Genomic DNA, 13413 nt, shown 5'->3' with positions numbered 1-13413 from the left:
AATACCAGTGGCAAATATGCTCTTACTGTTACAATTCTTGGGTGCACAGTTACTATTGATCTTTGATTCAAAGGGGAATGACAAGCCTTTGTCCCTAGACCAGCTTTGAAAACATGTAACGTGTAACAGATTTTACACCCCTGTAGAAGCCTTTTACACGCATTTATGCACCTCTCCTTACTGGTGAGAAGCAGCAATTGCACAAAAAAACTATGATTTCTCTGAAGTGGCAGGGTGTGAGGTCCTTTCCTGAGGTCGCAGTCTTACTTATGCAGTAGTGGCTTGTAGTCTTCTTTCCCAGCAGAAAGGTAATTGCCATTTTCTTTTTCCCATGCCAAGAAGTATCGCCACCACTGCAGAATGTAAGTAAAGACCCAGGAGACCCAGCTGTGGGCTTCCAGTCTGATTGCTAATCCAACTTGAAACTACTTGCTTGCAGAACTCAGTGTTTATTTTCAAGCCGGTGCCTCACCTGTGTCCTGAGTTGTGTTGTAGGGCTCTCAAAGTCAAGCCAAATACCGAACTGGAAATCCAGTGTTGTCCTTTCCACTAGTTTGAACAGGCTCATCAGCAGTAGTTTTGATGTACTGATATCTTAAAACTTCTATGCCTGTTCGGCCTGGATGCTAAAGAATCAAAGGATCCTCTTACTAGAGACAGCTAATGTTTTCTTTGACAGAGATTGTCTGTCACTCATGCTTACCAGAGAATTATTTTAAAAAATAAAAGTTAATTAGTTCACAAAACATTAACAACTTCTGGCCCCTCTGCAAGCTAATTGAGAACCTGATGAGACTCATTCCCCAGTGCTGTTTGCCAGAGCCCTGAACCCCTCTGAACCGAACTGCTGATAGCCTTTGCCTTTTCCCTAGAGGAGGGCTTTGTGGGAAGAGCGTTTTGCTCTTAGGTTTTCTGGCATTTAGCACCATCGGTGATCAAATGCGCCTGTTCTGCCTTCAAGAGATTGTGAGGATGAACGCAATATACCCTGAAGTGTTCAGGTTCTTTCCATCAGACCAAACTTCAAGGTCTACTACTGTTTCTGTGTCATCTCTCACATCAAAGGTAGCTGCCCTTTGACTTTTAAGTTGAGCTGTTATTGTTGGGGCTCCTTTGGGTTGTCTGCGGCTATCACATGCCCAAATAGCCCTAACAACAGAAATAATATTTGCTTTCATATGGTAAACAGTTCCTGTTTGATTGTTATGAAGATGTGAGGCAGTTTAGGCTTGAGGAAAAAAAGAAAAAGAACTGTTAAAACTTTATTTCGGTTTGCATTCAGCTCCCTGGATCCTTGCATTTGTGTTTTCCAGACTTGATGGTGTTTGTAGCTGTTGGAATTGGATGCAGCCATGGGGATTCTCACACAAAGGAAACAAACAAATTTTCAGTCCAGATCAAGCGTAATTATCCTAGAAGTTGTTCTGGTTGGGTTCCCATTTAATTTCCAGTGAAGGTTTGCTAATTAAACTTGTTGCTATCGAAATTTATAACCATTTAAACAGGAAAGGGTTTTTTGCTGGGACAGGATATAGCAGATAGAAAGCCTCATCTCTGTTCCTCTTAGAACCTGGCCTCCCTTTGTGCTCGCAGCACTGTGCTGTAGGCAGTTCATGCTTGAGGGAAACAAACTGTTCAGACTGGTTTTTGAGTTGGAGTTCAGCTCCCCAGGCCCCCCGTATTTGTGATCTGCAGGCTTGATCGCTCCATTATCGTTGTACAGGAGTGAGTGTGTATTGGGGAAGCTCTGAGTAGCTTAAAATGCAGCAGCGCACTGGTTTAGCAACACAGATCAGTATTATCCTGTTATTCTACTGTTTTGTTTCATGTATGCAGTACTTCCTATTAAAATATTAAGCCCAATTCACTGTGCTTTTTTGTTGAAATTTAAAGCCCTGCATGAGATTACGCACAGATACTTGAAAAAATGCCATTCCCTCCATGATCCTCTTTTCTACTGGGAGCTACTTTTGTCTAGGATGTATTGCTCGTGCCTGCAGGATGTACCATGTTTCAGGGGTCGTAGACTATTAAGCTCATTCTCAGAAGAAAGTAGTGAATGCTTCCTCCGGTTGCTTTTGAATTTGGTAAAGTTCATCTCTGAATAAGAGGCCTTTCTTTAGGAAGTCTACCTTGTTCTTTCCTTCACAGAGTAACTCGATGAAGGTTTTTCTTTCTAGAAGAAAAGATAATGCCTTTACTTTTGAGTACTTAGAACTCATTACAGTGATTTGGAGCCATTAAATATGCAGATTAGTAGTGCTCAATATAAGAAAGATGCAAGCAAAGTCTAGCAGCTTGCAGCACTTTGGATTTATCTAATGCGATTGTAAAGTCTTCAGAAAAAACTTTACTTTTCTATGTGATAGCGTAAGAAACTTCACCATACAAAATATTTTACAAATTTGCTTTTCTAAATAATAAATTCCAGCAAACTTGGCATAGGTAATCTTCTTTTCTTAAAAAGTCACAAAAAAATAGAAAAAACCCCACCTACCCCCTTGCCCCCAATATGCTGCCAGTCTTCCAGAATTTCTGGTTGTGGAGTATTTCTAATTATAAAAAGACCTGGATAATTCATGTTGGGTTTATTCATAAGTAATAATATTTGAAATATTTAACTGGTAAACAAAAGTGCACTGTGCTTTGTATCTAAGCATATTGTACTGAAGTTTTAAAGGTTAAATAATTCACATGCATTAAAAAATCCACATACATAAAAACTTTGTTAACTTACTGTTAAGGTCGCTCACATTTTCTGTCAACACATTTCTGTCAGGGGAGAGGCTTGGATGGTCCTGTAACTTGCGTGAAGATTTTTTTCTTTTTTTTTTTTTTTTTTTAATAGGCTACTTCTGCTTTATGTGTAAAATAGATCTGTTAGCCACATTATTTCCAAGACCACCTTCACTGTGTTGCCTCTGAGTCAGCTCACAAAGCAACTTTTCACTACAGGTTGCTTCACCTTCTTCTGTTTTGTACCGTTGTCTGAGACAAACTGACTCAAGTAGGTAGCAAAGTGCAAACAGCTCAGTCCAAGGCAGTTATGGAGTACGATGCTGATTGGATTCTTTCATGTAGTGAACCATAGTAAAATGGCAGTCTTGGAGATAGCAGTGCAGCTGAAACTAGAGGTTTGTAAAGCAAAGCTTTCAGGTTTTCAGTCTTGCTGAACATGATCAAACATCATCTGAGTATTAAAATAGTGCATAAATTTTAAGTTTCTTAGCCTAAAAAGAAACTTTTTTATGTACTCAAAATATTTCTAAAAAATCTTCAGAATTGAATGGAATACTGAAATGAAAGCTGCATATCTGCAAACATGAGCAGATGTGTCTTGTGTCTCACTGGGTTAGATATTGTGTAGAGTACTTTGTAACTTGCTGGAGTGCTCTGATGTGATTTACTTTGGTCGAGGCATAACTGTGAGAGGAAGTAGTAGTTAGGCATTGAGTTGACACGTACTAAAAGTAGTTTGGGACTTGATTTACTTTGCTATTTGGTGCCATACTTTTGGTTTCTGGGTTCTGAGGGAACTGGAAACAAGGGAGCTATTTTGTCCCAGTGTAGTTTCTCTGCGTATCTGAAACCAGCTTGAGCATCTTCTGTGGAGAGGTTAGGAAACGATGGAGCTACGTAAAGGTAGGTGAGGAGATAGATTAGCTATTTCCTTCCACTTTGTGGCAAACACTTATATACTAAACATGCCTCTGGGATATTTTTTTTTCCTAGGAAATCATTGATACAAGTGAGAATGTCTGTTTTAAAATGGAAATAAAAAAAAAATTGGGAATTTCTGCTGGAAGACCTTTTTATTACCAGCTCTTCTCATGGCACGCTTTTCTCCTGTTTTTCTCAAAGGCAAAGAAACAGGCATTGAGTTGAAACAGACGTGCATGGTTGTTCAGGAACACATGCAAGAAATAGGAAAATTGATAACTCACGCTGTTTTCTGTCTTTCGGAGAATTATTCATTTGTTCGTGTCACCTGTCATGCTCGCCTAAGCAACAGCAATGTGTTCTCTGACCTTTGTTCTTGCAATTAAAGATGCTGCTATTAGTCAACAACTATAGTGTAATTAAGTCCACCTGGAACCTTAAAAAAGCAATTTCTGTCAATAAATGTAACTTTACAGTGTGAAAGTGAAGTTACTCTTGTGATTTCCTTTGCTTATTTTCTTTAAATGATTAAAAACCTAATAATGCTTGTGAGAGTTCTGTGTAAGATTGCCCCCCTCATAATCTGATCAGTAAGTAAAACTGTGCTCATTATAATATCCTGAGCTTAATTCACCTATATGGCTTTATTATTGCTGTACGATTTTATTCCCAATGAAGATGCTGATACATCTTTTTTTAAGACATTTGTTCACCCCTCTTTTTCAACCATGTGATAAATCCTGTTTTCTTCTACTGCAGTTTTTAGTGCTGTCAAGTTATTTACTAACCAGTGCTGTTATTTCAAGATGTAGTTAATAATTAACATGAAACCAGATCATTTTATGAAAGGTTATTTTCTGATGACTTTTAAACATCCTAGGAGAGGTTGAAAATACTATTATGATTCACAAGGATTTGTTGGAAATAACAATATACTCTCAGGTGATCCGTCTCTAGTTTAAATTGCCTGCTAGGTTTAAGATAAGCCAGTGATAGTAATGTCTTGGCTCACAGGAGTCAACTCAGATTTATTAATAATATCCACTCATAAATTCAGGGTAACACTGTGCCTGTAATTTCAGATCCTAAAATAAGGTTTTGTATACAGTTGCACAGAATTAAAATGCTATGCAGTTGCTTTAATTTCCATTGAGAATTGGGATCAGGATCAAGGGCTTTATGTAGGGCAGTGTGGTTTATTCCATTTGGATGCAGGCAACTCTCAATTCCTTGGAGAGATTCAGACAACATTTTAACCCTTATTCACTTGTTTGGTGTTGTCTAGGTTAAGATGTTCTCATGGTCCCTTAGAAATATCTTCAAGACTGATGGCTTGTTTATTCTCAGACGAGTTCTTTCTTAGAGTTAGGTTTAAAGTGTGCCAACAGAGAAATTTAGGAGCATCTCTAGTCTGAGGTTTACCTGTCAAATAGAGGCCCGGCAAGACTGATCTGTGTTATTTTTTTCCTTAGGCCATTATGATGGCTCCTGGGTCATGGTGTTGGGGAGGTTTTGTTGAGAATGAAGGTTGGCAATTTGGTTTGGAGAATGCCCAGAGCCAAGGAAAGTGTAGGATTTCTAAGAGAAGTAATTCCTTCTTGTACTGAGATATGTTGTGAGACTTCCATAGTATATTTGTGACCAGTTGTGATTTTGGAAGAACTTCACCTGCAACTTTTATTTATATATATATACACACACACACACACATGCACACACTTATGCATGTGTATATATGTAAAAAACATAAAAAATTTATTTTGAGAATTTAACATATCTTAAAGTATGGAGAAAATGGTTAAATATTAGATGGCTACGGGATGATGCTCAGACTGTTACCAGTAAGCCACTTAGACTGAAGCAACCTAATAAGTCTTTCATTAACTCTATGCCTGAGTCTTCTGAAAAGTAAATAAATTTGCAGCCCACAAAGTTAAGGGGGAATACTTAACTCCCAGCAGGAATGAAAGTGCCTTTAATCTAAACAGGCAATGTAATTTTTTGTACCTTGTGTTCAAGGGCTGCATTTTAAGCTGAGGAAGCTCCACACTAATCACAAACTGTGCTTCCCTGGCATGTTGTGGAAGTGTCTTGGGAAAACACTGGATGAGTAGGTCTCTGAGAGCATTCAAGTCCTTGTCATGCTATAGATTGGGTCTCTCATGGGACCCTGATCTTTGATTTATGTGAAGATTTCTGATTTCATGGAGTATGCTGGGCATGTTTTCTACCTTAGATTTTTGGGAAAGCGTTTCCTCTGTAACCTCTTACATTCTTATTTAGTCTTTATCCTTTCAAACAGAGTGCAGCAGAAGCTATATTTCAATACCTCTTGGCTGCACCATATTTTCAAGAAATTAATTCTTGTCTCATCTCTTGATATCCATATGCATTACTGTCTAGTCTGTATACCAGCATTAGACAGAAGAAGGGGTCTTTAGCTATTACATTAGTGCCCAAAGGGGATCACATATTGAAACATGAGATGTGTCTGGGAGTTTGGTGTTCATGTTCTTTAATTGCTGATGTCAGTTCAGTGTTCAACCTGTGACGGGCACAGCAGTGAAGGATGGGCACCTTGGACATCTGGAGAAGAAACTTCTAAGTTACTCTATATGCTTCTGTTCATTTCATAGAGAGTGGGCTCTGTCGGTGTTTAACTAGAAGAGTAGTCTGTTTTTTTCATGTTCTTCTGCTTAACATGATTTGCTTAATAATGTTTCTGTAACACCTTTTTTTGACTGTTTATACTGTTGGCCGCTGTATTGTGCCGGTGTGCCTGTGCGCACTGGACTATAGGAAACGATGTAGCTGTTCTACAAAGATTTAGTCAAAGCTAAAATATTCATCTGACTGCACCATCTGTCTTGTGCTTTCTCCCCTCTACGCATTCTTCAGGCTCCAGCATTACTTGCGCGCACAGTCGCATTCTGATTGTTGTCTCTCTAGTTCTGCAGTGAGAATGTTCTAAATATTCATAATGTTACGTATATATCATGCTAGATGGCTGTGTATTATTAGAAATCCTGGGCTTTAAGCGCACTGTCATCCATTGTTCAGTAAACACAATTACATTGCCCTATCTTTCATCTCTTCTCTAATGAATCCATGCTAATTGATTAATCAGTGCTGTTGCATCACTATGATAATCCCATATGAGGAATAGTAGTAACATAACTAGCAATTACTAACATATGTTGTACACTAAGGGAAACATAATGTAATACACTGTAAGTGGCAAACCCAGATCAGGAGGAACGGAGCAGTGCCTCGGCCAGGCCTTGTGTTCCACAGCACAGCTCTGTCTGCTGGGAGGAGAGGTGGGCCAGGAGGGCCTGATTCTAGATGGTCTTTGGGATGTGAGTGTGATCCACTGATGACTGGTACAGGGAATATCTCGGGCTATCAGTGATTAATGGTGTGTTACAAAAAGGCATGTCTGGGAAGATGTGGGCAATGTGATCAGCTCTATCTTTTCCAAAGTTTCATCTGGTGGTGGTTACTGAAGTGACTGCCTTCTTGACTTAAATATAGCTATGACAGTGACTTCTAAAGCGAGATAAAGAGCATTCTTATACCATTACAGCATCTTACTGATGTTACTGTTTAATTTCCAAAGCAATGAGTTGAGATTTCTGATCTAAGACAAAGCTTATCGTTGGCTCTCGCAGGCTGTGGGCGGTGTTTAGCAGGCCAATGGATGGCAATGATTTGGTTTTCCTTGCTGTTACAGAATCAACAGAACTGTGGATTCCTGTTGACCAGCCTAGCTTGTTTAAGGCGTTACATTATATGCTTCATTCATAAAGAGAATTAGCAGCAAAATAGCAAATACAATCTTTAGTGAAGTCCCTTTTTTAACCTTGAAAATGGGCGTAGTTTTTAAATTTTGGAAACCATTGTTGTTCACTCCCACTGTCATTGGTGGTGGTGGTGAAGATACATGTAATTTTCATTTGGATGAAAAAACTAAAGTCAATAAAGGATTTATTGCAAAGAATAAAGATGCGAGGCTAAGGTATGATTTGTATGTTCAGCTTTTAGATAATACACATTCTTTAGAAGCCTTTCAGATAATATTGAGGGCATATTGGTGTAGCAAAAGCAGAAAGTTTTGATTGCGTAGTGTAATTACAGTTGTACAGTTTTTTTCTTTTTTGTATTGCACATTAGTGTTTGTTTGGGTTTTTTAAAGTGTTCAGAATTAGTAGTTTTATGTGGTGTGAATAAAATCCAAATTCTACTTTTGGGTGAAATGGTGATGTGGCATCATGTATAAGACTGTCTAGATAAGATTTAGATTTTCATGAAGAAATTATCCTGATGTAATGTGTAGTGGTTTCAGAGATTTTTCGTTTACTTTTAAAAAGGAATACAACCAGTTCCTCTTTGCACAGATAAGAAAGGAGTCAAAATACTGATTTGTAGTTTGCAAATCTCTTGTAAAAGGTTCTGTCAATTAAAGATCTTGGGAGGCTTAAAAAAGTGAGTCAAACTAGGGAAGATAATGCTGATGTTCTCTTGGTCTGAGAAAATTTGGTGGATTTACTTGTAGAAATATTAATTTCTTTCCTATTTTTGCAATATTAATTGCCCAATGGCAGTTTCCAACCAAGAGAAGGGATTAGTGTGCATTTGTAGAGCTAATGATAGTGCACTTTTAAAATGATGCTTGTTGCCATGGGAATGCTTACAAATAATTTATGTAGTAACTCAAACATCCAAAGGTTGCACACTTTCTTTGAACGCAGATTTTTGTCTCCAAATGGATGATACAGAAGAAATCACAAGTTTTAGCTTGGAAACACCTGCTTCTTCACTGCCTTGCCTTGCTGATAGCACTGGTAAACGTTCTCTGTAAACAAAAGACCACCCAGGGATTTCTGGACAGTAAATTTAGCAATAGTCCTTAAAATATAGTTAAAACACTAAAAGGTAAATAAAATACGAATATTAATATCCTAGCAGAATCTCAGAATTTATCTACATGACCTATAACACCTAGGCACAAGAGTTGCCATGCTTCAGGTCAGCCAGAATCTTTTAAAATGCTCTTAGCATGGATGAGCTCAAATTAATAATCTTGCTGAGATGCAAATAATACTGGCTCAGGCACGCTGACCTCTAATACTGCTTTGTAGTGTCTTCGTAGTGTCTAGTTGGCTTGCGGTGCAGGCAGAGAGCTCGCGTACGTCTTCAAAAGACCATGTAGACACACTCAGAAACAGTAAAGGGTGTTTAAGTCAGTAACATTCTCTACCTAATTTTGCTGCTACTGTCCTATTAATATATATTAAAATCAGCATGAGAAATGGGGGAGAGGGCTAATAAACGTATCCTTTTTTTAAAGGTGCCAGTGGTCATATGGCTGGCCAGTTACTCCATCCCTTCAGTAATTACTCCACTGTTGACAGCTTCTAAATGTTGTGAACGCTTGCCATATTACTTATGTTTCCAGTAGTTTTTTCGTTGGTGTTGGTGTGTGGGCTTTTGTGGGGGTTGTGTTTTGGTTTTGTTTTTTCTTTTTTTTCCCCCCTACTGAAACATATCCTTTTACTTCAAGAATTGGTTCTTTGCCAGTAGAGGTGCTAAATCCAAATATTTATCAATATGCTATCAATGCTTTTAAAAGCAGCTTTCTACTGCTTTGGAAAAGACAGAGCTCACACCTCACCCTGGAAATTCTTAAAATGTTGGGCTTAAGTCCAGAGTTTTATGTGCAGGAAAGCTACTTCTGGAGACTTTTTAACTGAGGTAATTTTTCCATTTTTCTTTTCCTCTGAGCCCTTCACAAAGGGAAGTGCTTAGGCACTCAAGCTGCACCTCTTCCTTCCTTTCACTTATGCAAAACTGCCAAGAAAGGTGTGAACTCCGGGACTGTTAAAACTAGTGGAAATTTTTTAATTTTTTTATTTTTTTTTTTCCCCTCAGTGTTAAGAGAAGTTTTTCATCTGAGGACTCTTGGCGACTTTCATGACCAAAATTATATGTAACGATTTTGATCTCTGGGCCTAAACCAGTCCTTGCTGCTCTTAATAAAGAACTTAATGTTTGTGTAGGACTTTAAGAAACAGAGCATTGCTATTTCCATGTGGAGAATGCTCCTCAGCTAGTTTTTTTTGAATGGTTAAGACTAGAAACAAATGAGGAGCAGGCAGAGCAGGAAGGGTTAGAGAGAACATTTTGAAGGTTGGTATTGGTAAGGTGTTTTACATGTAGAAGCCGAACATTTCCAGAAGAGCTCAGTGGGAGTTAGGGGTGAGAAACTGGCTGGTGCAGCTTGTGACCCTGAAGAACTGAGGCTCCTCTGGTTTTGGTTCCTGCCGACTCCTGTGGTCCCTGGGAGCCATGTTTGATATTAACAATATCTTGCCCATGTGGGAAGCAGGGGCTTCAAGGTGCCTGCTGACTTTGGACCAGTGGTAACTAGGAGGGTAGAAGACACTGCCTCCGTGCTTAACCATGTGAGGTACTCTTCCCTCGGCTTCTCGGTGTGAGAGCGCCCTGTTCACTATTGAGAATTTGCCCTCATATTCTTTTGACAGAAGTTGTTGACTACGGAGCTAAGGTGTAAGCAATAATTTTGAAAGTATATGTGTGTGCGTAAGATACTCCTGTCCCACTTTTCATGATGATACTGAGTACTTCAGTTGAACTGTGCATGTGATGTAGTTGCTCCTAATCTGCTTGAGTGCAGCTGCCCAGAGTAGTTGGACCTGCAGGGGAACGGGGTTTCGGCCAGCTTGATTTTTGCATTGAACACCACAGTGTATGTAATCCATCAGTAGAGTTCATCTGTGATGATAACCCTCCGCAGAGAGTTGTTAGCAAATAATTTGGGGGAATAATTTCTTACTTCAGACTGATTCCCAGGAGAGTGTCTATTTATGCCCTTGGTTTAAAGTATCTTTTTAAGGGCCAAGACCACAGCTCACTACAATATTCAAGAAATCCATTGGTAGTTGAGAGGGGAATATGTTGATGTTGTGGTTCCTGAAACTGTCATGTAGTTGCTAAAAGGCATACTATATTATGGCTGTTCTTTGTGCTGTGCTAATTAGACATGAATCCACTTGCATATTATTAAAAATATCTGAAGATGTGCAGCTCTTATGTTGAAAAATATCTTTTACCAGTCCAGTAGAATACGTTTCAATTGACAACATTGAAAGAAGCTGTATGATTCTTATTTTCATATTTGTTGCTTGCCTAAAAATCATCTTTAGCAAGTGATTAATTGCATTTGTAGATACTGCACAATTGCATCAATTATCCATTTCAAATGAATTTCATTCTGAATAGTTGAGAGGATGATGTAGTTTAATCAGTAAGTGAAATGGAAGTATTATAAGCTGTTTAAAAATACTTATCATGTTTTATGGAGGCATGAAGCAGACCGCTGGAAAAGTAAGAAATATGCAGTAACAAACATTAATATTTTTTCCTTCAGTTTAGCAGCATTTTATTAGCTTGCTTTGCATTGGTTTCCATCCTTGATATCTTGATGATAGTTATACTGTGGGGATGTTAGATGGTTAGGAATTTTTTAGTTAAGATAAATTAGTTGTGGTTATAAATACACTTGTTTAAGTACGACAGCTTGCATGTCTGTTGATCAATGTCTTCTCTTTCGGACAAGCTCTGTAATGTTTCAGAGCATACTGAGCAACTTAGTTTTCTATAATTGGTTGGTTTTAAAAGGATGTTTGATATTTCATTGCACTTATTCAGAAGGAAAAAAGGAAAGTTTTATGTTAAAATAACAAAATTAATCTGGAAATTTTTTGAGGCATTGTTATGCATGCTTTTGCAATACTAAACCATTCTTAAATGTATTTCAGGAAGTAGTTTGGGTGTTAGGTAAAGCTGTGTGGGCAGGAAGATAGTCTGGTATTAGCTTGGTAATGAAAGGTTAGCTAAGCAGATGAAACGCAGATATTGAGAACAGCTTCATCTTAGTATCTAATATTTGAATGACTTTGTTTTGCGTAACTCCTTGAAAGCTGGTATTTTATAATGTGTAATGTTTAACCTATTCAGAGCCTCTGATTTTTAATGCTTTTCCCCAGTTACAAAATTTTTTCTTCTGCAAAGATGTTTTAGAACAGGTTTCTGCTAACTGATACCTTGTTACGTATTTCACTTGTCAGAGTGTTCCCTGGCCTTGATATAGCCTGACTCTGTACTTTGCAGGTAATAAAGATAAAATAACTGTTTTCTTACTGTAGGGGTTTAGGGCCACAGCTTTGATTAGGCCCGTTGTGGATTTAAGGCCATATGGGGGAATCTAGATACTGATTTTAAGTCTAGAACATTTTTAAAACTTGTGGTTCGCTGCATTCTTGTTTTCACAGTCTGAGGGGTGGCAGGGGTATCATAATGAAAGGCGCTGGTTATTGTGGTCAAATGAAGTTTCTTAGCTGTTTCAGAAATGCACATACAGACACAACTTATGTTTTGTCCCAAAAGACTGAAGTGAGCCATGGAGAAACCTTTCTGAGGGGCAGTCATGTTCAATTGGCCAGCACTTGAAAACAGCACTGCATCTAACTGCTGGACGTTACATCAAGATATGTATAAATTTGGTTCAAATAGGATTATCATATTTTAACCTGTGCTTGGTTATATTATTACTGAACGAAAAAGAGCCTTTATGTGTGTTCCTTGAGCTATATGGTCTTGGGGATTGTCTTCTGTATGCAATGTCAGCTGTTGCATTTGTTGGTGTAACTAAAGGTAAACACCTTTACTTTGTAACACGGATTAATTGCTTTGGGAATATTTATGAAAGTGCTGATTTTTAAAGCTAAAAATAGTACTGTGGCTTTTTAAACTCATTCTGGCTGTCAGAAATGCTCACATGATCTTGAAAGTGTTGCTAAAAGTGTTCAATTTTAAAATATGGTAATTAAAATTGTCTGTTGTGAGAGCAGTAGATGAGACATTTCCTGCATTTGTAAACTAAGCATCCCTTTCACCTCCAGGTTTCCTTGCATCTGACTGTTTGTTATCTTGGTAGGATCTGAACTCCCACTGAACCTTCTTTGGAAGAAGCTTTAGTGTTGGCTAAAGTAGGGAGAGCAAGCTCTGCAGCCTGCCACCCTGCTCCGTGACCTTCAGCTTTAGGGTTTGAATGCCTTTCCTTTGTTTTAAAAAGCTGATGCCCTCAGGGAATACAATACTGTAAACTGGAACTTCAGACATACGTTTTCACTTTTAAATTTATCATTAAAAGGCAGTTTCAGATAAAGATACTTTCCCTTGGGTATACCGGACTGCTTCAGTCCTAATTTGAGTAGATACCACGTGTATTTCTTATTAATAGATCTTATTTATTTCCTTCCAAGTTTATTGTTAGTGTTTGATGACCATTTAATACTCCAAGTATACCCTGCACTCAGGATTTTCTCCAGTTGTTTATGTAGACTTCCTAGTCTCTAAATTTATCTAGTTCTGAGATTTGTCTCATGTTGATTATTGTTTAATAAGATTTTTTTTTTCCGAGTAGAAGAGGATGTTTTTTGCTACGTAGCTTTTCTGAAAGTAATATATTTGCAATTTTATACTACCTGAAAACTTACTTCTGAGCCTATCGGGGAGAATTGAGATGATTTAGGGCCCTTTTATGGCCACTGCTGGCCCATGAATATATCTAGAGCTGTCTTACTGGGCTAGGTGGTATAGTCAACTCTTGGTTGAATGTACAAAATTTTGCTGCAGAAGAACCTCAACAAAAGATTTCTTTTTAGCTAA

At 38.2% G+C, this 13413-nt stretch overlaps 1 protein-coding gene and 1 long non-coding RNA gene across 2 annotated transcripts in view; one reads left to right on the top strand and one right to left on the bottom strand.

Moving 5' to 3' along the window:
- PARD3B (par-3 family cell polarity regulator beta) overlaps positions 1-13413 on the top strand; it is a 427889-nt gene that overhangs the window by 169043 nt on the left and 245433 nt on the right. The gene's annotated exons all lie outside the window — the stretch shown is intronic.
- Positions 1250-2973, bottom strand: LOC148052325 (uncharacterized). Its single transcript, XR_015698837.1, has 2 exons — positions 2738-2973; positions 1250-2176 (listed from the first exon to the last, which is right to left on the bottom strand). It is a non-coding gene; the product is annotated as an uncharacterized LOC148052325 (long non-coding RNA).

Source organism: Nipponia nippon, unplaced genomic scaffold (genome assembly GCF_047370975.1).
Source record: "Nipponia nippon isolate SJK-2023a ecotype South Korea unplaced genomic scaffold, ASM4737097v1 scaffold_5, whole genome shotgun sequence".
Classification (NCBI taxonomy): Eukaryota; Metazoa; Chordata; class Aves; order Pelecaniformes; family Threskiornithidae; genus Nipponia; species Nipponia nippon.
This window is presented reverse-complemented; position numbering and strand designations above follow the sequence as displayed.